We start from the raw sequence: 26,721 nt of genomic DNA, 5'->3' as shown, positions 1-26,721 counted from the left end.
AGCATCAACCTCAGAAAAAGTATACATTGGCTAAAGAAAGAATGAGAATCACATCCTCATGTAGAGCCCTCAGGAGGTAAATAACAGGATAAAAAAATGAAACAATATGCCGATACTCGATGCTCAAATCTCCGTCCCTTTATGCTATATACTGATTTTCAGTCACATTTACTTGATAGGACTCCAGTATCTTGTTTCTAACCACAAGTCCAACTCCACCAGATCCTTACGTGCTCTTACATGCTTTTTCCTATTATGTCCAAACCAAGTGTACCAATCCATTTCAAATGAATGCTGACCTGATAGATGTGTCTCATTCAGGGATATAATGTCAGGATTCAGTGAAAGTAACATCGATAGTCTTAGCTCAAAGCCGTCCAACCGTTAACCTGTTGAGGACAGATGGCGCTGTTTTCACTTTAGGGGAAAATTGTGCCCAATTTAAACGGCCTCGTACTCAATTCCTGCTCGTACAATATGCATATTATTATTACTATTGGATAGAAAACACTCTCTAGTTTCTAAAACCGTTTGAATTATATCTGTGAGTAAAACAGAACTCAAGTTGGAGCAAACTTCCTGACAGGAAGTGGAAAATCTGAAATCGATGCTCTGTTCTAGGGCCTGCCTATAAATGGGCTTCATATATATCAGTATACATGCACTTCATACGTCTTCCACTAGATGTCGACAGGCAGTGAGAGAAGAAATGGAGTGTATAACTTGATCTGGGGTCGAATAAAAGCCTTTGGCATGACGTGTCACCAGTTTCCTGTTTTCTGGAGAGCGCGTGAAGGGACCTGGTTTTGCCTTCTGAAAAGCTGCCGTTATAGACGACTAATATCTCCGGCTTTGATTTTATTTGATACATGTGACAATATCATCTTAAAGTATGTTTTTTCAATATAGTTTTATTAGATTATTGAAATTTATTCGGGACGTTAGGCGTGTTGCGTTGTGTGCCTTTGTTCAGGAAGGAGAGCTTCGCGCCACTTTGCTAGCTTTCCGTGCTAATTGACGGGAGAAGAGGACATTCTAAATCCAAACAACGATTGTTCTGGACAAAGGACCCCTTGTACAACATTCTGATGAAAGATCATCAAAAGTAGGACCCATTTTATGATGCTATTTCATATATCTGTCGAGCATGTGAAATAGTCGTTTGCGCCCAGATTTTGGGTACTCTCTCGCTATAACTAAGCTGTATGTCGTAATTAAGTTATTTTTAGAATTCTAACACGGCGATTGCATTAAGAACTAGAGTATCTATCATTTCCTATACAACATGTATTTTCTAGTAACGTTTATGAATAGTTATTTGGTCAGAATAGTTGAGTGTCGTAAAAATATCCGCACATTCTGGGAAAAAGATGCTACGTTAGCACAATGTATAACCACTGATTTCAGCTCTAAATATGCACATTTTCGAACAAAACATAAGTGTATGTATAACCTGATGTTATAGGACTGTCATCTGATGAAGGTTTATGAAGGTTAGTGAAAATTAATATCTTTTGCTGGTTTATTCCCTATCGCTAACGTGCCTATTGCTATCGCTAACGTGCCTTGATGAATGAATGCGGTAGTGTGGTAGGCTTTTGTAGTAAGCTAATATAATGCTATATTGTGTTTTTCGCTGTAAAACACTTAAAATATTGGCTGGATTCACAAGACGTTTGTCTTTAATTTGCTGTACACCATCGATTTTTCAGAAATGTTTTATGATGAGTATTTAGGTATTTGACGTTGGTGTCTGTAATTACTCTAGCTGCTTCGGGTTCTATTTCTGACAGTAGCTGTGATGGTAGCTGCAATGTAAAACTGATTTATACCTCAAATATGCAAATTTTTCGAACAAAACATAGATTTATTGTATAACATGTTATAAGACTGTCATCTGATGAAGTTGTTTCTTGGTTAGTTTGGTTGGTTCTTGGTTAGTTAGGTTGGCTTTGTGCATGCTACCTGTGCTGTGAAAAATGTCTGTCCTTTTTTGTATTTGGTGGTGAGCTAACATAAATATATGTGGTGCTTTCGCTGTAAAACATTTAAAAAATTGGACATGTTGACTGGATTCACAAGATGTGTATCTTTCATTTGCTGTATTGGACTTGTTAATGTGTGAAAGTTAAATATTTAAAAATATTATCTTTTGAATTTCGCGCTCTGCCTTTTCAGTGGAATGTGGGAGGAGTTCTGCTAGCGGAACGCAGGTGCCAGACAGATTAACGTTCCACTGAACAGGTTACTGGTCGGCACTTACTGGCTGGGCAAGTGAGTCTCAGTCCTCTGCGCTATCCCTCCTCAGTGGTTCCTGGCCCCTGCTACCAGCATCAGGACCAAATGGAGGCTGTTGCATCACTCACCCACTCCCAGTGATGTAGAAGTTTATCCCGGTCGGGATCTCTGGCAGAAGAGTTCTGAAGTTCAGATCAATAAGTCGCTCTGTGTGTGACTTTGCCGATCTTAGATAGGATCTGCTGAACCTTTCGTTGCTCCTTAGCCTTTGTTTCTGCCGGAGGACAGTCACTTTCTCCTGGACAGATTGTAGTTCCAGCTTGATCAAATCAAATTACATTTATTTACTGTATATAGCCCTTCTTACATCAGCTGATATCTCAAAGTGCCTTACAGAAACCCAGCCTAAAACCCCAAACAGCAAGCAATGCAGGTGTAGAAGCACGGTGGCTAGGAAAAACTCCCTAGAAAGGCCAAAACCTAGGAAGAAACCTAGAGAGGAACCAGGCTATGAGGGGTGGCCAGTCCACTTCTGGCTGTGCCGGGTGGAGATTATAACAGAACATGGCCAAGATGTTCAAATGTTCATAAATGACCATTATGGTCAAATAATAATAATCACAGTAGGGTGCAGCAAGTCAGCACCTCAGGAGTAAATGTCAGTTGTCTTTTCATAGCTGATCATTAAGAGTATCTCTACCGCTCCTGCTGTCTCTAGAGAGTTGAAAACAGCAGGTCTGGGACAGGTAGCACGTCCGGTGAACAGGTCAGGGTTCCATAGCTGCAGGCAGAACAGTTGAAACTGGAGCAGCAGCACGGCCAGGTGGACTGGGGAGTCATCATGGAGTCATCATGCTAGGTAGTCCTGAGGCATGGTCCTAGGGCTCAGGTCCTCCGAGAGAGAAAAAGAAAGAGAGAAAGAGAGAATTAGAGAGAGCATACTTAAATTCACACAGGAAACCGGATAAGACAGGAGAAGAACTCCAGATATAACAAACTGACCCTAGCCCTCCGACACATAAACTACTGCAGCATAAATACTGGAGGCTGAGACAGGAGGGGTCACGAGACACTGTGGCCCCATCCGATGATACCCCCGGACAGGGCCAAACAGGAAGGATATAACCCCACCCACTTTGCCGAAGCACAGCCCCCACACCACTAGAGGGATATCTTCAACCACCAACTTACCTTCCTGAGACAAGGCCGAGTATAGCCCACAAAGATCTCCGCCACGGCATAACCCAAGGGAGGGCGCCAACCCAGACAGGAAGATCACGTCAGTGACTCAACCCACTCAAGTGACTCACCAATCCTAGGGACGGCATGAAAGAGCACCAGTAAGCCAGTGACTCAGCCCCTGTAATAGGGTTAGAGACAGAGAATCCCAGTGGAGAGAGGGGAACAGGCCAGGCAGAGACAGCAAGGGGGGTTCGTTGCTCCAGAGCCTTTCCGTTCACCTTCACACTCCTGGGCCAGACTACACTCAATCATATGACCCGCTGAAGAGATGAGTCTTCAGTAAAGACTTCAAAGTTGAGACCGAGTCTGCGTCTCTCACATGAGTAGGCAGACCATTCTATAAAAATTGAGCTCTATAGGAGAAAGCCCTGCCTCCAGCTGTTTGCTTAGAAATTCTAGGGACAATTAGGAGGCCTGCGTCTTGTGACCGTAGCGTACGTACGGCAGGACCAAATCAGAAAGATAGGTTGGAGCAAGCCCATGTAATGCTTTGTAGGTTAGCAGTAAAACCTTGAAATCAGCCCTTGTCTTAACAGGAAGCTAGTGTAGGGAGGCTAGCACTGGAGTAATATGATATTTTTGGGGGGTTCTAGTCAGGATTCTAGCAGCCGTATTTAGCACTAACTGAAGTTTATTTAGTGCTTTATCCGGGTAGCCGGAAAGGAGAGCATTGCAGTCGTCTAACCTAGAAGTAACAAAAGCATGGATTAATTTTTCTGCATCATTTTTGGACAGAAAGTTTCAGATTTTTGCAATGTTATGTAGATGGAAAAAACCTGTCCTTGAAACAGTCTTGATATGTTCGTCAAAAGAGAGATCAGGGTCCAGAGTAATGCCGAGGTCCTTCACAGTTTTATTTGAGATGACTTTACAACAACCATCAAGATTAATTGTCAGATTCAACAGAAGATCTCTTTGTTTCTTGGGACTGTTTTCTTGGGACTGTTCTCTGTTTTGTCCCAGTTTAAAAGTAGAACGTTTGCAGCCATCCACTTCCTTATGTCTGAAACACAGGCTTCTAGCGAGGGCAATTTTGGGGCTTCACCATGTTTCATTGAAATGTACAGCTGTGTGTCATACTGATGTCATACAAACTGATATCTTTCCGACAGATAAGATCTAAACCAGGCCAGAACTTGTCCATGTAGACCAATTTGGGTTTCCAATCTCTCCAAAAGAATGTGGTGATCGATGGTATCAAAGGCAGCACTAAGGTCTAGGAGCACGAGGACAGATGCAGAGCCTCGGTCTGACGCCATTAAAAGGTCATTTACCACCTTCACAAGTGCAGTCTCAGTGTTATGATGGGGTCTAAAACCAGACTGAAGCATTTCGTATACATTGTTTGTCTTCAGGAAGGCAGTGAGTTGTTGTGCAACAGCTTTTTCAATTTTTTTTGAGAGGAATGGAAGATTCGATATAGGCCGATAGTGTTTTATATTTTCTGGGTCAAGGTTTGGCTTTTTCAAGAGAGGCTTTATTACTGCCACTTTTAGTGAGTTTGGTACACATCCGGTGGATAGAGAGCCGTTTATTATGTTCAACATAGGAGGGCCAAGCACAGGAAGCAGCTCTTTCAGTAGTTTAGTTGGAATAGGGTCCAGTATGCAGCTTGAAGGTTTAGAGGCCATGATTATTTTCATCATTGTGTCAAGAGATATAGTTCTAAAACACTTAATTGTCTCTCTTGATCCTAAGTCCTGGCAGAGTTGTGCAGACTCAGGACAGCTGAGCTTTGGAGGAATATGCAGATTTAAAGAGGATTCCGTAATTTGCTTTCTAATGATCATGATCTTTTCCTCAAAGAAGTTCATGAATGTATTACTAATGAAGTGAAAGCCATCCTCACTTGGGGAATGCTGCTTTTAGTTAGCTTTGCGACAGTATCAAAAAGATTGATCATGCCTGGGCCCCCTCTCTTTATCTCAATCTCTCCCTCTTTGAACAGTAGGCCTGCTATGATGATGGACACCTCGGGGTCGAATTTAGTGGATGGGTTTGGGACGGTCATTTTGGCTTCCATATTGTCTACTCTTGCCCCTAGGTACCTTATATCCAAGTCTAAGTTAACTTGGATCTCTTTTGGCTTTTCTTTCAATCTCTGTCTTAAAACCTATAACGAGTCACAAACCCGGGATCCGGAATCCCCCCCATCAAAAAAGCTGACTAGCATAGCCTAGCCTAAAGCCACAGGGATATCATATACTAAAATGTTCATGAAATCACAAGTCCAAGACACCAAATGAAATATACACATCTTGTGAATCCAGCCATCATTTCTGATTTTTAAAATGTTTTACAGGGAAGACACAATATGTATTTCTATAAGCTAACCACCATAGCAAAAGACACAACTTTTTTTCCCACCATTTTTTTCCTGCATATGTAGCTATCACAAATTCGACCAAATAAAGATATAAATAGTCACTAACCAAGAAACAACTTCATCAGATGACAGTCTGATAACATATTTATTTTATAGCATATGTTCTGTTCGAAAAATGTGCATATTTCAGGTATAAATCATAGTTTTACATTGCAGCCACCATCACAACTCTCACCAAAGCAACTAGAATAACTACAGAGAGCAACGTGAATTACCTAAATACTCATCATAAAACATTTATGAAAAATACACAGCGTACAGCAAATGAAAGACAAAGATCTTGTGAATCCAGCCAATATTTCAGATTCTTTAAGTGTTTTACAGCGAAAACACAATTTAGCATTATATTAGCTTACTACAATAGCCAACCACACAGCAGCATTGATTCATGCACGTTAGCGATAGCGAATAAACTAGCAAAAGATAATACATTTTTCACTAACCTTCTCAAAAATTCATCAGATGACAGTCCTATAACATCATATTACACAATACATATATAGTTTGTTCGAAAATGTGCATATTTAGCAGCACAAATCGTGGTTATACAATGAGAATAGTAGCCAAGCTGCAAAGAAAATGTCGGGAGAAATCTTAGGAGAGGCACCTAATCTAATCAATAACTAATCATTAACTTGACAAAAAATACAGGTTGGACAGCAAATGAAAGATACATTAGTTCGTAATGCAACCGCTGTGTTAGATTTTTAAAATTAACGTTACTACGACATACAGCGTGCGTTAAAGCGAGACCGCACCAAAATTAATGGCGGAATAGTAGTTTTACATTTTTCAACAGAACAACGAATTAACATCATAAATAGTTCTTACTTTTTTGATGAGCTTCCATCAGAATCTTGGGCAAGTTGTCCTTTGTCCAGAATAATCGTTGCTCTGGCTGTAGAATGTAGTCTTCAGCTTAGGAATTAGCAGCAAACATTAGCTATGTGGCCCAGACGTGTCCAACTCTTCAATACGCAGCACAAAGAAAATTCCGAAAATCGCAATATACTGATATAAAATTATATAACTCGGTTTAAAATAACTACATTATGACGTTTTTAACACCTATATCGAATAAAATCAGAGCCGGATATATCTAAGGCCTATAACGAGAGCTTTCCAGAATGCCATCCTGAGGTCTGTCTCGAGGCATGGCGAACGTTGAAAAGAGTGCACCCCACGTTCCAAGACCCTTTATATGGCCTCAGATCTGCCTAGCAACTCCATTCCAATTCTCACTGCTTGCTGACATCTAGGGGAAGGTGTATGCAGTGCATGTCGACCAATAGAATACATGCAAATTAATAAACTGACCCTAGAACAGAGTGCCCGATATCAGATTTCTCACTTCCTGACAGGAAGTTTGCTCCATTTTGAGTTTTGTTTTACTCACAGATATAATTCAAACGGTTTTAGAAACTAGAGAGTGTTTTCTATCCAATAGTAATAATAATATGCATATTGTAAGAGCAAGAATTGAGTATGAGGCAGTTTAATTTGGGAACGAATTTTTACAAAGTGAAAACAGCGCCCCCATATTGACAAGACCTCTCTGCTTACACAGATCCATTTTTTGGGGGGTCACTTGCAGACTGTCAATTTCACTGTTTCTCAAAGCTTAAACTCGAAGCATCTATTTTGTCGTTAATCAGCTTCAGCTTATGCAGAATTCCAGACAAGTCAGACTTTTTCTTGTCTTTCCCTCTGGTGCTCCTTGAGTCTTTCTCACACATGTTAACGATGTTGACCTTCAACAGTTGCTTAGTTGTAAAGTATTTATTGGTAGCGATATATATACTCTATTTACAAACCTTTGTGTTTGGAAAAACTTATGGTGATAAAAGGTGTTGGTACTCACATTTCAATGACACACACTATCGGTCAAAAGTTTTAGAGCACCTACTCATTCAAATGTTTTTCTTTATTTTGATTATTTTCTACATTGTAGAATAATAGTGAAGACATCAAAACTATGAAATAACACATATGGAATCATGTAGTAACCCAAAAAGTGTTAAACAAATCAAAATATGTTTTATATTTGAAATTCTTCAAATAGCCACCCTTTGCCTTGATGACAGCTTTGCAATCTCTCAACCAGCTTCATGAGGTAGTCACCTGGAATGCATTTCAATTAACAGGTGTGCCTTCTTAAAAGTTAATTTGTGGAATTTCTTTCCTTCTTAATGTGTTTGAGCCAATCAGTTGTGTTGTAACAAGGCAGGGGTGGTATACAGAAGATAGCCCTATTTGGTAAAAGACCAAGACCATGTTATGGCAAGAACAGCTCAAATAAGCAAAGAGAAACGACAGTCCATCATTACTTTAAGACATGAAGGTCAGTCAATACGGAATATTTCAAGAACTTTGAAAGTTTCTTCAATGCAGTCACAAAAATCCTCAAGCACTATGATGAAACTGGCTCTCATGAGGACCGCCACAGGAATGGAATACCAATAGTTACCTCTGTTGCAGAGGATACGTTCATTAGAGTTAACTGCACCTCAGAAATTGCAGCCCAAATAAATGCTTCACAGAGTTCAAGTAACAGACACATCTCAACATCAACTGTTCAGAGGAGACTGAGTGAATCAGGCCTTCATGGTCGATTTACTGCAAAGAAACCACTACTAAAGGACACCAATAAGAAGAAGAGACTTGATTGGGCCAAGAAACACGAGCAATGGACATTAGACCGGTGGAAATTTGTCATTTGGTCTTGTACTTAGATCATCATGAAACAAAGAAGGGGTGTCATTTAGTAAATTTTTGGTTCCAACCGCCGTGTCTTTGGCGGTTGTCTCACATGTGGAGACGCAGTGTGATCTCCACATGTGTGTTTCCCACCGTAAAGCATGGAGGAGGAGGTGTTATGGTGTGGGGGTGCTTTGCTGGTGACACTTTGCGATTTATTTAGAATTCAAGGCACACTTAACCAGCATGGCTACCACAGCATTCTGCAGCGATACACCATCCCATCTGGTTTGAGCTTAGTGGGATTATCATTTGTTTTTCAACAGGACAATGACCCAATCTACCAAGAAGGAGAGCGATGCACAATCCCCCGACCTCAACCAAATTGAGATGATTTGGGATGAGTCGAACCGTAGAGTGATGGAAAAGCAGCCAACAAGTGCTCAGAATATGTGGGGACTGTTGGAAAAGCATTCCAAGTGAAGCTGGTTGAGAGAATGCCAAGTGTGTGCAATGCTGTCATCAAGGCAAAGGGTGGCTATTTGAAGAATTTGGTTATCACTTTTTTTGGTTACTACATGATTCCATACGTGTTATTTCATAGTGTTGATGTCTTTACTATTATTCTACAATGTAGAAAATAAGAAAAATAAAGAAAAACCCATGTGACCATAGAGGTGGGTAGAGGGCACACCTGCCATGAATGCCCTCTCCTGCATCCCTGTCACTGAGCAAGGAATCCTGTACACGCACCATCGAAATCATAGCTTTTCGGTGGCGTAGCTGGCTAAGGCGATATCAAGAGGGCATTACTGTGTTTTTAGCAAAACAGATGACGAAAGATTAATGACAGGTAACATTAAGGACTTGTGAGCGAGGAAGATATACTGTTATGACGGCTGTATACTGTAGGCCGGCATTGTAAATACTAATTTGTTCTTCACTGATTTGCCTAGTTGAACAAAGGTTACATAAGCAAGCACATTGACATCAGTTACACAAGATCTGCATCCCATCCGACATAATGGTGGATCACAGCATAGCAGGGCCTATGTTATAGCTGGCCCAATTAGTGATGAACAGTCTGAGAACATTTTACCATTGACAGACTTTACTGTAAGTGAAATTCCGGCTTCAGTCAAGTCTGGGAAAGTAACGTGAAGCAGACCTGGGATTTATGCTTTCTGCATTACCGTTGACTTTTTCACTGCACCACTCTTATTATGAAAATACATTTCTTCCCAAAACCACCTCTCCTCACCGCAGACCATAAAAGCAAAGCAGAGGTCTGGTGTACTGTATATACAAAGGTCATTAGTTGTGAATTAACCTTTTAATCTCCGAAGCTCCGTTGCTTTTTCCTTCTATTTCCCCTGTTCATTGCTGCTAACCCGCAAAGTCATTCGCTCAAACGCAGTCTTAATGAGTTCTGCAGGGGTTTTCTACCAAATTCCACCAGATGCTGAGGGAGGGAGGGAGGAATGGAGGGAGGGAAGGAGGGAGGCAGCTGGTACAATGTAAAGCCTCACTCTCAGGAGAGAAGACTGACTTACGGCTTCTTCTCTCCTCCCCTCTCTTCCCCTCCTCCTTTCACTCAGTTTAATTGGTGCCTATCGGCTGCGTGTGTGAATGATTGACAGGTCTGGTGTGGGATGAGACAGACACAGTACAACACATACGAGGCAGTCAATCAGAAAGCTGACTGAACGACGTGAGCTAAGTCAGAGAGAAAAAGAGAGCCCATGGAATTACTTCACTGACTGATCTCAACACACACAGAAGACATACTGACTGACCCAGCCCTTGAAACATATTCCCCTAATTCAAACTCATAATCTACCTAAACTTCCTCCCTTAAGCTGGCTGTAGGTTTGTATGGTGGATTATTCCAACACAACACTGAATTTGACTTTAAAGCAAAATAAACCAAATCATTACACGCCCTCTAGCCGTCACCTATGGACGCCTTGTGTCCATGTATTGATCAGATGACCCTTATATCTGGTCAAGGCCCTGACCTTGACCTTTGACCTGACATGCTTGTTTGTTGCATGCTTGCTTCTGCGGCTGAGGTGGGGCCCTGAGATTCGGGTTGTGTCTCCGGCTGCCTGAGAGAATGAGCTCTCCACGTAGATAGTGGCCTGACGTGTCCCGCAGTGTGTAGTCTGTGGAAGAGCCTGTGCCAACAGTCGCTGTGCTGACCACTTTGATCAGCCGAGAGAGAGAGAGATATTAGTAAACTCACTATGACATACTGTGGGCCTATAAATAACTTTACGTCATTCTGTGGCTGGCAAGGACCAAGTGGCTAAAGTGGAGACCAGACTAACATGTAAAATAATTATTATGGCTGAACATACATGCATTTTGAATGGGGTGGCCAAGATGGGGCACAGACCCAGTTTAGGGGGGCCATAACATTTTGAACCTTAAAAGGAAAAGTCCACCCAAAAACTATTTTGGTGTTTGTTTCATTGGTCCGTTGTTGACATAGTCCCAAAGTGTTTTGCTTTTCACCAATCAAGTTTTCAAGAAATCATCCCCATATAAAGCATTTTGCATCATTTGATGCTGCGTTCTGTGTCATACGATGCAAAATGCATCATACGGGGATGATTTCTGTATTTTGAAAGTCAAATATCTTAACTTGATTGCTGACAAGCAAAACATTTTGGGACTATGTCAACAATGGACTAATGGGTGGAATTTTCCTTTCATAGATGCGAGTAGGATTTTTTCAATATAATTATGATGGCCAAACACATTAAATGCTTCAGCTTAGGTTTAGTACATTTGCCTGTTCAAATAAATCATAAATCAATTACAAAAGTATTGTTACAGTGTTTGGTCAGGATGTTATTGAAGTGTACTGGCAGACAGCAGCAAATTCATGTGAAAGTGACATCCAGAGTGAGAATTATACTGTGACACCCGGGGAGTCTCCATTATTTTAACGGCATCTTCTATGTGTGCACCCTCCATTTGAATGGAAAAGGACATATATTACAAATACCATAAGTGTAATAATATTCAGCCTACAAAGTGGCATGTATTCATGGATGCCAAGGGAAGTCACTATTCTAAAATGTAGTAAACAGTCAAAATAAAGAAAAACTCTTGAATGAGTTGGTGTGTCTAAACTTTTGACTGGTACTGTATGTTATTTAAATGTCCAATCCATATCGATCCAAATGCCTAACTATTTATATGCGGGAACACGTTCTGATTGGAGAACTATCTAATGAGAGAACATGTAGTCCATCTCAAACATTCTTACGACAGTTGAAAAACATGTATTTTGTTTTAAATCAGCAAGTGATTCCTGCATAGCTATACAATCTGACTGTAGTTTGGACACAGCCAGATCAACAGTCAGGGGAATAGCATACATAATGTATCATCCGTGTATAGATGAACTATAACATTTTGAACAGATTGACCAATGGTGTTTATATAAATAGTGAATAAAACAGGTCCCAAAATCGACCCCTGTGGCACGTCTTTTATGTACTTTATGTACTTTTATGTACCACCTATAAGGTGGCTATATAAGCCCTGCAGTATGTGGTAATTTGCAGAGGATTTCTATTTTAGCACTTATATCAGAATGTACAGGGAATCCTACCTTAAACATACAATCTCTAAATTGGAGAAGGTCTTCTTCTCCAAAAGTATTATTTCTGTAAATTATATTATGCCTGTAAATGAATGTGTTTTCTCGATGTAGACAAATCAAAATCAAATTGATTTATATAGCCCTTCTTACATCAGCTGATATCTCAAAGTGCTGTACAGAAACCCAGCCTAAAACCCCAAACAGCAAGCAAGGCAGGTGTAGAAGCACTGTGGCTAGGAAAAACTCCCTAGAAAGGCCAAAACCTAGGAAGAAACAAATGTTCTTTATCCCCTTTAATTTTTATTTAACCTTTATTTAACTAGGCATACCAATTTAATAAAACATGTGTCCTACTATTTTTAGTTTAGGTTTGTTCCATAACGAAGCAGAGCTTGTCAAGGAATGTGAAGATCTTTCTCTCTCTTATGAATCTGACTCCATATATTTTTAGTATGGGAAATGATTGGATTCTGCAATCCCAGCTTTTGTTGACTCAAATAAGCTGATGCTCTGAATGGGGCATTAAGTTCTTCTTCCATATTCACCCAAATTGGCCTATTAGAGTTCTCAATAAAGAGACAACCTCTTTGTTTTTTTTGCTTGAATGTATTATGGTAAGCACTGCCCACCCTTCTGTCTCCCACCCTAGGAGCATACTTTTCCAGCAGGTGGGTTTCTTGGAGCATAATCACGTATGAGTGTTTTTGTTTCAATACCTTTCGTCTTTTTAAATATGAACCTAATCCGTTCACATTCCACGACAAAACTTTCATCACGTTTGTCGTCATATCTGAAAGGTTGTAAATATATTATTACCAAAACGTGACGAGTGTTAGAATATTTTATTAAATCAATGCGTTTCTGATAGACACTGCTTAGCGAATCAGAGAAAGTGAACGACTGGTAGTGCCTCCCACCTAGAGCACTAAACTTCCCATCGAACAAATATGTCATAAACATATCCCTAAAAATCTCCCTCCCCACTAAACCAGGCCTTCATCCGTGTGAAGTGTCACGAGGTCTTCTGAGCACTGACCCTCCAACTAGAATAGGAACGTTTTACCAAGGCCAAATATAGCCATGACCATATACATTTTGAAATCACAGAGATGACATGTCATAGAAATGACATAGATCAACCAAAAACGTTGAACATAAAGACAGGCGGATCATTATACTTGCAAAAAGAAACTTTCTAGAACGATACATGAACTGTGCCCATCACGCATGGCACGAACACGCCTGTTGTGGCCAATATTGACCACAGGAGGTTGTCTTTTGTAAAAATGTCTTTCACACAATCCACCCTATTTATGTGGATTTCGGGAAACCCTCCGATCCAAAGTGTGTTCCTCCAACTGTAATTTTCCTGGTTAGGAAGTCGTTCTTCGAGTTTTTCGATCACAGTCTCCATTTTTTCCAACATTGTCATTTAGGCTGGTGTTCTTGTCCTCCAAAGTGTATATCCTCTCTTCAGCGTTTGTAACTTGGTTGTCGAGAGTGTATACTTTTGTTTTCAGTGCGCCCACTGTATGTTTTATTTCAACATCTTCACCCGCTTTCGCAATTTTCTCTTCGAGATGTCTTTCATTTTGCGAATCTCCTTTAGAACTGGGTCATCAGGCTGTTCTTCTCCGCCATTTTCCTTGCTAGCTGCAAGTAAAGATGCCATTTTCTTGTTTTTTGTGAAAAAAAGTATGCTTTTGTGCGTTTTCTAACTCGTTTGTCCATGTAACTGATATCTTGGACAATTAGTTAACATAGTGTGTAACTATGCGCTGAAGAATTAGTTGAAATATTGTTGCAGCTACACAGCCTCGTTACTTAGCTGCTGCCACATCATCGACAGAAGTGGTTGTGGACCATTCTTGATACACACAGGAAACTGTTGAGCGTGAAAAACCCAGCAGCGTTGCAGTTCTTATCACAAACCGGTGTGCCTGGCACCTACTACCATACCCTGTTTAAAGGCACTTAAGTATTTTGTCTTTCCCATTTACACTCTGAGTGGCACACATACACAATCCATATCTCAATTGACTCGAGACTTAAAAATCCTCTCTCTCCTCCCCTCCCCTACACTGATTGACGTGGATTTATCAAGTGACATCAATAAGGGATCATAACTTTCACTTAAAAGTGCAGTGCATTAACTTCTTTGGGCTGCAGGGGCAGTATTGAGTATGAAATACTGCAGGGGCAGTATTGAGGATGAAAGGTGCCCATTTCAAACGGCCTCGTACTAAATTCTTGCTCGTACAATATGCATATTATTATTACTATTGGATATAAAACACTCTCAAGTTTCTAAAACCGTTTTTGAATTATATCTGTGAGTAAAACAGAACTCATTTTGCAGCAAACTTCCTAGAAGAAAAAAGAAACGCACACCTATGTAGGCGAGGTGCTGGCTAGCGGAGTAGAAAACTAGAAAATAAAGGAGAGCCGCACACTCTAGGAGCTCAGATGCAAAAATATTTAATTACCAACGTTTCGACAGACAAGCTGTCTTCATCAGGGTACAATCACAAACACTGCGGGATGACTCGTTTATATATAGTGTCAAAACACACAGGTGTCAGTAATCATGGCCAACAGTGGCCTAATATCATTGGTTAATTACTCATATTAAAACGGCATAGAATGAGCAACATACAATTAATACAAATGGATAGCATACGATCATAGACACACTAAAGACCACACAAGCCTACAAACAACCACAATGGCAAAGTCACAACAATCACAACAATCACAAGAATGGCTTCAGATCAAAGTCCACATTAAGACCGAAGGGAGCAAGGGTCTTTAAATTAAATATCCAAGCAGCCTCTCGTCTTAACAATAAATTATCAAGGTCACCCCCTCTCCTAGGGAGGGTGACATGTTCGATGCCAATATAACGCAAAAATGAAATCGAGTGGCCTGCCTCCAAAAAGTGGGCCGCAACTGGGTAGGTCAAGTTTTTGCACCTAATGGTGCTACGATGCTCTGAGATACGTACTTTTAATTCACGCTTTGTTTTACCCACATAATTTTTACCACAAGGACAAGTTATGAGATAAATAACTGCCTTAGTGGAGCACGTAATAACACCTTTGATTGGGATCGATGTCCCTGTTTGTGGATGTTTAAAGGATCTGCATTTATAAGTGCCATTGCATTGGGCACAGCCATTACACTTATAATTACCATCCAATAGGGGCGCAAATAGACGTTGTTCAGGAATAGCTTGGGGGGTTAAATCAGAGTGTACCAATTGGTCTCGGAGATTTCTGCCCCGCGAAAATACGACCAAGGGAAGGTCAGAAAACACATTACCGAGACTATCATCGGATTTAAGAATATGCCAATGTTTGTGAACGATTCCCTTAATTTGTTCAGAGCGCTTTGAATAGCGGGTAGTTAAAATGCAAGAATGCGTCTTTTTGCGAGACTGCCCTTGAAAAAGGTCATGTCTCGTTTTGTTTTGAATTTTCTCAATGGCATTATTAATCTGAACATTTTTGTACCCCCTCTCCTTGAACTTTCTTTGCGTCTCAGCCATATTTCTGTCGAAATCTGATTGTTTTTTGCAAATTCTTTTGATTCGACAGAATTGGCTGTAGGGCAAACTATTTTTCAAGGGAAGTGGGTGACAACTGTCAGCCCTCAACAAACTGTTACGATCAGTAGGTTTCCTGTAAAGATCAGTGTATAGAACATTATTTTCACACAAGATCAGAAGATCAAGAAAACTGATTTGACGTGTATCAGATTGCATAGTAAATCTCAAATGTTCAGAACAGGAGTTAAGAAAATCATGGAACGCCTGGAGCTGTTTTACATCACCCCTCCATAGAACAAAAATATCATCAATATACCGTTTCCAAATAATGATGTTAGGCAAGAAAACATTTTTGAGAGGATTGAAAATAGACTGTTTCTCCATGTAACCAACATACAAATTAGCATAGTTAGGAGCCATGGGGGATCCCATAGCAGTACCCTTCGTCTGAATAAAGAAATCATTTAGAAACATGAAATAGTTGTGTGTAAGTACTATTTCAGCCAATGTTATAATGCATTCACTGGAAGGTAGTTTATTGGGGTCACGTTGCAGAAGAAAATGTTCCATAGCTTCAATACCGCCCTCGTGAGGAATATTAGTGTATAACGACTCAACATCAAAAGTAACTAACAATGTGTTCTCAGGGAGAGGATCAAGAGATTCTATGATAGAGATCATACTGCTGGTGTCCTTTACAAAGGAGGGGAGCTGTTCTGCGAGTGGTCTAATAAAAAAGTCAACAAAAGTAGAAAGAGGGGCCGTTACTGCATCAATGCCCGCTACAATAGGGCGCCCTGGAGGTTTAGTAACATTCTTATGTAATTTCGGCAAAGTATAAAAAGTGGCAATTTTTGGGTGTTGAATAGCCAAAAAGTCATGTTCTTTTTTGGTTATCTGACCACAACCTAAATACCCATCTAGGACAGTTAAGATAGTATTCTGAAATTGAGAAGTGGGATCACTTCTGAGTTTCTTGTAAAAGGTTTTATCAAGCAGCTGTCTGTGACACTCATTTACATAAGCTGCCCTATCCATAAGTACAACCGACCCACCCTTGTCAGCAGGACGAATAAGGACTGAGGTATCGGATTGTAAATCAAGCAACGCGTGTTTTTCATCCTTATGTAAATTGTGGAAAGATTTGGACTCCTGTTTGTTCTTAAGGAGTTGCGCAACATCTTTTTCAACAACTTCCTGTCAGAAAGTGAAAAATCTCAAATCGAGGCTCTGTTCCAGGCCCTCCCTATCATTTTGCTTGAGATTTATGACTATACATGCACTTCATACGCCTTCCACTAGATGTCAATAGGCAGTGAGAGAAGAAATGGAGTGTATAGCTTGAACTGAGGTCGAATAAGAGCCTTTGGCATGACATGACACCAATTTCCTGTTTTCAGGAAGACGCGAGGAGGAACCTGGGATTGCCTTCTAAAAAGCTGTCGTTATAGACGGCTATTATCTCCGGCTTTGATTTTATTTGATAAATGTGACAATATCATCGTAAAGTATGTTTTTTCAATATAGTTTAATCAGATTATTGAAATTTTTTCGGGAGTTTTGCCGTGTTCCGTTCTCTGAGTTTGTTGACGATGGAGAGCTTCGCGCCACTTGGCAAGTTTTGCTTGCTAAATCGAGAGGGAAAAAGGCCGTTCTAAAACCAAACAACGATTGTTCTGGACGAAGGACCCCTTGTACAACATTCTGATGGAAGATCATCAAAAGTAGGACCCATTTATGATGTCTGTCTGTCGAAAATGTGTACTATTAGTTTGCGCCCAGATTTTGGGCGCTCTCTCGTCATAACGTAAGCTGGATGTCATAATGAAGTTATTTTTAGAATTCTAACACGGCGATTGCATTAAGAACTAAGCTATCTTTAATTTGACTGTCCAACATGTATTTTTTAGTAACGTTTATGATTAGTTATTGATTAGATTAGGTGCCTCTCCAAGATTTCTCCGGACATTGTTATTGCATTTTGCCTAGTATTCACATTGTATAACCACGATTTGTGCCGCTAAATATGCACATTTTCGAACAAACAATATATGTATTGTGTAATATGATGTTATAGGACTGTCATCTGATGAATTTTGAGAAGGTTAGTGAAAAAATTAATATCTTTTGCTGGTTTATTCGTTATCACTACTGTTGGCTTGAATCAATGCTGTTGTGTTTTTGGCTATTGTGGTAAGCTAATTTAATGCTATATTGTGTTTTCGCTGTAAAACACTTAAAGAATCGGAAATATTGGCTGGATTCACAAGATGTTTGTCTTTAATTTGCTGTACACCATGTATTTTTCATAAATGTTTTATGATGAGTATTTAGGTATTTCAATTTGGTCTCTGTAATTGTTCTAGCTGCTTCGATGCTATTTCCGATTGTAGCTGCAATGTAAAACTATGATTTATACCTCAAATATGCAAATTTTTCGAACAAAACATAGATTTATTGTATAACTTGTTATAAGACTGTCATCTGATGAAGTTGTTTCTTGGTTAGTTAGGTTGGTTTTGTGCAAGCTACCTGTGCTGTGAAAAATGTCTGTGCTTTTTTTGTATTTGGTGGTGAGCTAACATAAATATACGTGGTGTTTTCGCTGTAAAACATTTTAAAAATCAGACATGTTGGCTGGATTCACAAGATGTGTATCTTTCATTTGCTGTATTGGACTTGTTAATGTGTGAAAGTTAAATATTTCAAAAAAATCTATTTTGAATTTCGCGCCCTGCACTTGGCCTGGCTGTTTTCATAAGTGTACCGACGTCGGGCTTGCAGCCCAAAGAAGTTAAGTATGAATGCGTTTAAAATGCAGGAAGGATTAATTCATGGGGAATAAGGTTGGGTAAGAACAAATACACTGTAGTTGTCCTTGGAAGAGCATCCAATTATTGTCATGCTTTGCTCACCACAAATCTCTATAAAAATCAAAGAGGAAAACATGTAACTCAGCAGGAAACCAATGTTCCCTAATCGTTATGTTTACCTCAACCATGACATGGAATAAAGGGCAGTGTCCAATAAGCTTAGGTATGTGAAGCCTCAATTGTCCCACATACACACTGCACACCCCCCACCCCAGGAAATGACCGAATTGGAGTACCAGAGTGGATGGCCATTTCTGCTCTTCTCTGTCAACCCCAAGGACCTCAGGTAGGCAATCATAGCCTGGACAGGTAAGTATCAGAAACACCATAATTCTGTCTCAGAGGGCTGTGATGGTGTTATTGCTCCTGGTGTGTGTGTGTGTATGCGTGTATACCAGCTAGCACATCATGTTCTGAGAACCATATGTTTCTTAGAGCTTGGTGAGAGCGTGGTTGTTCATGGTTATTTAGCATAAAACCTCCCACTACTTTCTGTTGCTGGGCTTAGGAATGTTCTCAGCACATTTAAGGAACTTGACAAAACACATTCTTTCTTGGTACTTAATTACTTTTAACAGAACATTTCCTAAAATGTCGAACATGGGTACATTTAACTCCATTTCTGGCAATGTTGTAGAATTGTTCTCCAAATGGTTTGACATTTGGAATGTTCTCAAGTTTTTCAGAGAACAATAAGAAACAACTTTCTTCTGTGGGTCACTCCAGCCTTCGCTTTGACTCCCCCTCCTGTCGAGCTCAGGCGTTCGGCATCGCCGGCCTTCTAGCTGCTGCCGAACCTACTGCTGGCAAACGCCCTTCACTCATCAACCCCGGACTTGTCTCGTCATCATTACACACACACCTGGTTCCATTCCCCACTCTATCACTGTATATATACTCCGTCTGCCATTTGTCTTTGTCGGTCATTGAAAATGTTACTTGTTTTCCTGAGAGGACTCTGTCCTATTTCCTGTACTTTATATTTTGCACTTTGGGTTTGCCCAGTGCCTTTTTGTTTATGATGATATGTTTTGTCCCGATCTATGGCACTTAAATACGCTCAGTAGTTCTAAACCTGCGACTGCCTCCTGCCTAGTCCTCTTTACACCAGCGGCAGTAGGAATGTCAGTACTTCAGAATAACGTTTCCTACAGGTTTGAAGTCATGTTCTCAAATTGTAAAAAGAACATTTAGGAAACAACGTTCTTCTGTGGGAATTTCAATACTTCCGCAGGACATTCCAAGCAAGTTCCCATGTGGGAACGTTCTCAAAAATGATGTGACTTAAGCCATGTTCTCAGAACATTTGGTTGTCTCTCATGTCAGTTCTGGCAATATTCTGGGAATGTTAATACAATGGAGTTGTACACAACATCAATAAACTCTAAATTCTGTTCTCAGATTACGAAAAAAACGTTCCATAAAAAAAACACAATGTTAGTAACATTCAGAGAACACTCTAAGAATGTTATTTAAAAACATATACATTCTGTTCTCAGCATCAACAAAACTATTTATATGTTGGCTGGCCATACCTGGTCTTAACGAGTGCTTCTTTAATTTGAAAATGGGGTCTGTTTGAATAGACTAAAATGAACAGCTTTGTATGCATTAAAAACATGGCATGTTAGCTCCATCCTGGTGTCACAGTGGACTAATTCCGTGGATAGAGAGAAAAGCATAGGTCCAAATCTCACTGATGATGTGTCACAATAAAAAAGTGTTCACATGATTAATGGCTCGGGAAAGTCATTTTAATGAGTCCCATCTGTGCTTGGAGTAATAAAGAAAAGTTTATCCAAAATAAGCTTGCAGTGTTAAATGTCTTATTGAAACATTCAGTAAAAGTTTTAACGAAGTTATAAAAATAAAAAAAAACTCGAAATAACCTAGAATTTCCCTTCTCAGAGCTTTCAAAAAACCCACCTGGAAAACTTTCAAGGAACCAGAGTTAAATGTTCTCAGAACTTCTCTGCAACCTAAAAATACACGTTCCCAGAACGGGGAAACTGTTCACTTCTGTTCCCTGAATGTTTAATAAACGTTCTGATTTACTAGTCAGGAAACGTGTGGCTTCGTTCCCACAACCAATGTGTGTGTGTGTGTGTGTGTGTGTGTACTGTATGCGCGTGTCTTCAAGACTGTGCATGTGCTTGTGACTCACAGGGGGTGGTCATTGACTGGCCGGTGGTTCTGCTCTCCGAGGTGTATGGTGTTGCCCTGTGTTGCCAGTGAAATGAATGGAGAAGGACAGAGGGAGCGGGAAAGACCCTCTCCCTGCCACATTAAGTCGCCCCCCTCAATCACACACCTCCTTCACTGGGGGGCACACAGAGAACACAGGAAGTGAGAGAGAGGAAGAAAAGACACCATTAGACAAAACCAATGGTCTTTGAAAATTCAGATGAAAAACATTTCTGATTCAAGACAATTCTAGTGGTCTCGGTCTTCTCTGTGGATGAAGAGAGTGCACAGAAAGAGAGTGAGGGAAAAGACTCCAATAATACATTGCTGGTTAAATAACAGCCCAAGCAGTTTTGCCTTTGCGCTCACAATTAAAACAGTTACATGGGCAGACAAGACCTGATCCTACATGAGCACTTGATAGATACGGCTCCAGATCTGAGAGAACGAGTTTACTACCCACCACAGTGCTGTTCATCCGACCCATCGGAGCAGTCATGTCTGAAGTCACACACCCTGATCTCGTCCCCACACTCCCTGTGCTCCCCACACACAAACTCCCCCTCTGGACAGATTTGGGGCTGTTCTGTAGGGGCTTCTGTCGGTGGGGAAGGCAAGTCCCCTGAAACAAACAAATTAATAACACACAACTAGGGTTGCAAAATTACAGGGACATTCAATAATTTTCCTGGCTTTCCAGAAATCTTGGTTGGAGGATTCTGTATTTCCTGCTTCCTTCCTGATTCCAGGATCCTCCAACCTCGATTTGGGGAAAACCAGGGTATTTCTTGAACGTTCCCGGAATTCTGCAACTCTACATACAACACATCTAACAAACTGTAACTCAACCTAGAGTGGGACACAGCTATACTGCACATGCTCGTGGTAAGGTATAACTACAAAGGGTCATTTTCCAGGAGAAAACTTGTGTGCTTGCTTCAGCTGCAAGCTAGTCAGCTGCAAGGACAGGTCATCAATGGCAATGTCTCCATTGAAGTCGTCACCGACTGTGCCCTCCACCAGAATCTGCCAAAACAGAGAAAAAGGTCAGGTGTGTGGGAAAAGTAGAGTGCTCTGTGTGTTTTCCATTTCAATTCAGTGTGTTATTTGGCTGAATCCCAAAATGGCATCCTATTCCCTACATAGTGTGCACTACTTTCGACCAGGGCCCATAGAATAATGTAATTTGAGAAACAGCCATATGTCTCTTTCAGCCACACAAGTAGACATCTTATCATAGTTCTGACCTCAGCAGGTTAAGCCTATAGCCTGGTAACAATCGCTCCGCCAGGAAAGCAGCAAACAATTTACCCCACAACATCGTTGTAGATTGTCGATTCAGCATAACAGCAAAACATGGAGAGAACCAGAGTCTAAACTACTGGATATTGCTTTGAAAACCTGTTTGAGGAGGCATTTTCCATTCCTCAGCAAGCCAAGTACGACTGTGGGAAACAATTCAATTAACTGGTAGCTAGCAAGCAAGCTCAATTCTCTCTGCTCTGTTCTATTAGAATTCCAAACACACTCGGAGTTACAATGCAGCTGGTAGTGGGCTGATGGAGCAGAGAAAGTGTGCGTCCGCGCATTTGCAGAGAGCACGCAGTCTGTGAGCCTATCCATCTCCTCCATCCAGACAAGGTTGTTTTCTGCTCCTCCTCTAGCTCACCTCAGGCCTGAGTTAATTAATCTGGGCTGTTAATTGGATGGGAGCTGGAAGAACCTGCAGTCCATGGTGTTAACTAGAAGCTGATTGGACAGAGGAGAGATACGCAGGGTCTAGGGCAGGATGTGACAACCCCTGGCGACAGCATATTAGCTAGTGACTTAATCAGGTCCTCATTGCTTCAATGTAATTTAAGCTCAAAGGAAGGAAGTCTTCTGAACTAACTTTACAGCACGCAGGGCAATCCGTGATTTTCATTTGGGAGCAAAAAGGCTAATGTACCGATCTCACTGTGGAATGTTTTCTGTTGAGTCTCAGAGCAAGAATGGGCGACTCTTTGGAGGAAGAAGTGTGATTTCATAGCAGAAACACCACTGACATGAACATTCTCAACATGAACAAACCATCCCTCACAAAGGCTTATTCACCAGACGACAACGTCAATGAACCATCACATATGACGTAATCATGATCCTCTCTGGCACCCCTGCTGAAAAAAACAGCATTGGTTGGTCACACTTGTCACCAGCCTTTGCTGTGCTTTGGACACTGGTGACCATGGTATGCTGGTGACCAGCTTATACTGGCATGCTGGTGATGCTGGTATGCTGCAGCGTACCACCATATGCTGGCCACCAGCAAAACCAGCATCAAAGTGCTTAATTATTTAAGACAATACATTGCATATAGTCAGGTCAATAATTATTGACACTTGATAAATATGAGAAAAAAATACTATATAGATTTCTTTTTTTAAGTACTGAGCTATATTGCATCTTCAAAGTAATTGGATAATTATTTTATTTCATACTAACACAATTGCTCAGAGAAATATATTTGGTTTAACAAGTTAAAAAACAAATCTAAAAAAGATAGGAGTCAAAATCGTTGGCCAGCTCTTGCGAGGGTAACAACACTGAGCCTTTTTCTAAAATGATTCATGAGATTGGAGAACACATTGGGAGGGATCTTAGACCATTCTTTCATACAGAATCTTCCCAGATACTTGATATCCTTCATCTGCTCGTATGGACTGCTCTCTTCAATTCAAACCACAGGTTTTCAATGGGGTTCAAGTCTGGAGACTGAGACTCTTATGGACTGCCCTCTTCATTTCAAACCACATGTTTTTAATGGGGTTCAAGTCTGGAGACTGAGACGTATGGACTGCCCTCTTCAATTCAAACCACAGGTTTTCAATGGGGTTCAAGTCTGGAGACTGAGACGTATGGACTGCCCTCTTCAATTCAAACCACAGGTTTTCAATGGGGTTCAAGTCTGGAGACTGAGACTCTTATGGACTGCCCTCTTCATTTCAAACCACATGTTTTCAATGGGGTTCAAGTCTGGAGACTGAGACTCTTATGGACTGCCCTCTTCATTTCAAACCACATGTTTTCAATGGGGTTCAAGTCTGGAGACTGAGACGTATGGACTGCCCTCTTCAATTCAAACCACAGGTTTTTAATGGGGTTCAAGTCTAGAGACTGAGACTTATGGACTGCCCTCTTCATTTCAAACCACATGTTTTTAATGGGGTTCAAGTCTAGAGACTGAGACTTATGGACTGCCCTCTTCAATTCAAACCACATGTTTTTAATGGGGTTCAAGTCTGGAGACTGAGACTCTTATGGAATGTCCTCTTCATTTCAAACCACATGTTTTCAATGGGGTTCAAGTCTTGAGACTGACTGCAAAATGTTGATTTTTGTGGTCAATAAAAAAATGTGTTTGCATTTTTTATTAGTTATTGGGGTTATTGTCTTGCTGGAAGATCCACTTGCAGCCAAGTGTTTTGGCAAAAATGTTCTACAGTAAAATATAGTGGTGGATCTTTGATGTTATGGGGCTATTTTTCTGAATGGAGGAATGGTCTAAGATCCCTCCCTCCCAACATGTTTTCCCATCTCATAAATCCTTTTAGAAAAAGGCTTTATCCTCTCAGGGGGAGGGTGCTACAGTATTGAAAACAGGGTGGCAATAAATTTGACCCCTATCATTATCAGATTTGTTTTATTACTTGTTAAACAAAATATCTTTGTCTGAGCAACTGTACTGGTATAAAATAACATAATTTGCATATAAACTGTAGCTCAGTATTTGTTTTATTTATTTGATACAGTATTTCCAATAATTATAGCCCTTAATGTATATCATAAGGCCTTACTTTAAGTGCCTACTTTTTCAATAATACAGTGGGTTTCTCAGGCCTGCAAGTCAGATTATGCTGTCTTGTTTAATTCCTACTGGAATCCAGTGCAGGTATCCAACATTTTGAACTTTTATTCACACACAATCCACATTCAGAATGACTGCCAGGGTTAGTAAAATGACTAAAGGAGACTACCTCAACCATATAAACTGGAACAACCATTTCAGTAACGGGTGCAATAAATCCAACTAACAGATTGGATTTGTTTAGAAACATTTATGTTATTTATCTTTCTGTAGCATACAATACATTTATTGATTAATTAATCAATCAGTGTACATGCAAAAACACTGATATTAAAAAAAAATCTAAAAAAAATCTAACTGCAATAGAGCATGCTGGGAAATATGATAATGATTGGTGTGGTTTTGCTAGCTAAACAGACCAGCTTGACCAGCTAGAGACCACGCTGGACCAGCATACCAGCATCAGACCAGCACTGACCAGCATAGACCACCATGACCCAGTTTGACCAGCTGTTTTTTTTCAGCAGGGACTGATTTGACGAGTGTTGAATGAGTTACCTGTAGGGTTGCAAAACTCTCCCTGGTTTTCACAAAATCCCAGTTGGAGGATTCCCAAGTTTCCTGCTTATTCTCTCCTGATTGCAGAAAACTTCCAAAATTCCAAGGTTTTCTAGAAAACCTAGATACCTGGAAGGACTTGGTGCTGTTGTGGTAGAGGGTCTTCCTGTGCCACAAGTTGCCTTGGTCGCCGTAGCGCACCCATAGCATGTGACCGCGGCCATGGTCTTCATGTATACGGCCAGGTTGAACACGAGACTCAAACATGTGGTAGTAGAAACAGAACACACAGGAGTGCTGGGGGGTGGTGGCGATACTGGGGGGTAGGCTGGAACACTGGGCAGGCCATGTCCTTAAACTCATTGGGGGGGGGGGGGGGAATCGATGTTCAGGTAGTGCCCGTTAACATTGCCCAGGGTGTTTTCCTTTCAGGTTCCAGTTTGCAGGGTGCGCGTGGGGCCCAGGGTGCGCGTCCAGTCAAAGATGAGAGAAGAGGAGTTGGAGAGGAAGACAATATGGACTGAGTGAACAATGGCTTCCTGTTATCATGTCACACCATATCGCGGTATAAGAGCCAAGTGCTGAGCCAAAGCTTTCTTATGTTGTTGTTTATTCTATTATCTCACACATACACATTCTATTTTTACCTTATGGTTGCCTCGTTCTGTCTGTCTGCCTGTGTGCGTGTGACTCACATCAGTTGTCCTCGTTTGAGCCGTCCCCACAGTCTAGCAGGTCTGTGGGAAAGTGTGAAAGTGGGTGTGGCTGGGGCACTACCCCGTCTTCACTGCCAGGGGCAACGAGCAGTTCTGGAAGCAGATGTCGTCCAAGGCGGAGACTCTGTCGAACACGCCCAGGTTGATCTTGGCCAATGAGAACTGGAAGGGCTGGTTGATGCTGCCCAGCTGCACCGTGACCTGCTTCCAGTGGTTGCTTTGGTTATAAAGCGTTTGCCACAGCACAAAGGTGTTGTCCACAACAGCGATACGCAAGGACATTTCTGCAGCCCCTACCGAGAGGCCTGAGTTATAATGCCTAGGTGGGTGGAGGTAGAGAGGGACACTTGGGCTGCGTCCCAAATGACATGCTTTTCCTTATATAGTGCATTAGTTTTGACCAGGGTCCGTAGGTTACCATTTGGGATGTTGTAGCCTTCAACATACTACTGATACATAACAGTCATTTGACCAGGTTGGTATGCAACCTATTACAGTTTGCTGTTCAAGTGTACTTCATCTCTAGAGATGATGAGGTAATGATTCGTCCAGGAATGATAATGCAACATGCTGGACATTAAAAGGTGACCGTTTCTGCTTGCTGTAGAGAAAGATTACATTTATAAACTGTCAAAGTGCAATTTTCTGCCAAAGGTAACATTCCAATCATCCACAGGAAAAATACAATCTGTCCTCTGATAGGGATTTTAAACAGCCATAAAACAAGGCATCCCAGAGGGGAAACAGCATTGGTCCCAGTGCTGAACCCTGAGGCACTCCGGTGTGGAAACAGCATTGGGCACAGTGCTGTACCCTGAAG

At 41.0% G+C, this 26,721-nt stretch overlaps 1 pseudogene; it reads right to left on the bottom strand.

Annotated features, from left to right (window-relative positions):
- Positions 1-20,759: 20,759 nt before the first annotated feature.
- Positions 20,760-26,721, bottom strand: part of LOC129823302 (MAM and LDL-receptor class A domain-containing protein 1-like) — a 51,404-nt pseudogene continuing 45,442 nt past the window's right edge.

Source organism: Salvelinus fontinalis, chromosome 25, assembly GCF_029448725.1.
Source record: "Salvelinus fontinalis isolate EN_2023a chromosome 25, ASM2944872v1, whole genome shotgun sequence".
Lineage (NCBI taxonomy): Eukaryota > Metazoa > Chordata > Actinopteri > Salmoniformes > Salmonidae > Salvelinus > Salvelinus fontinalis.
The sequence above is the reverse complement of the archived record's forward strand: the minus strand, read 5'-3'. Positions and strand labels throughout refer to the sequence as shown.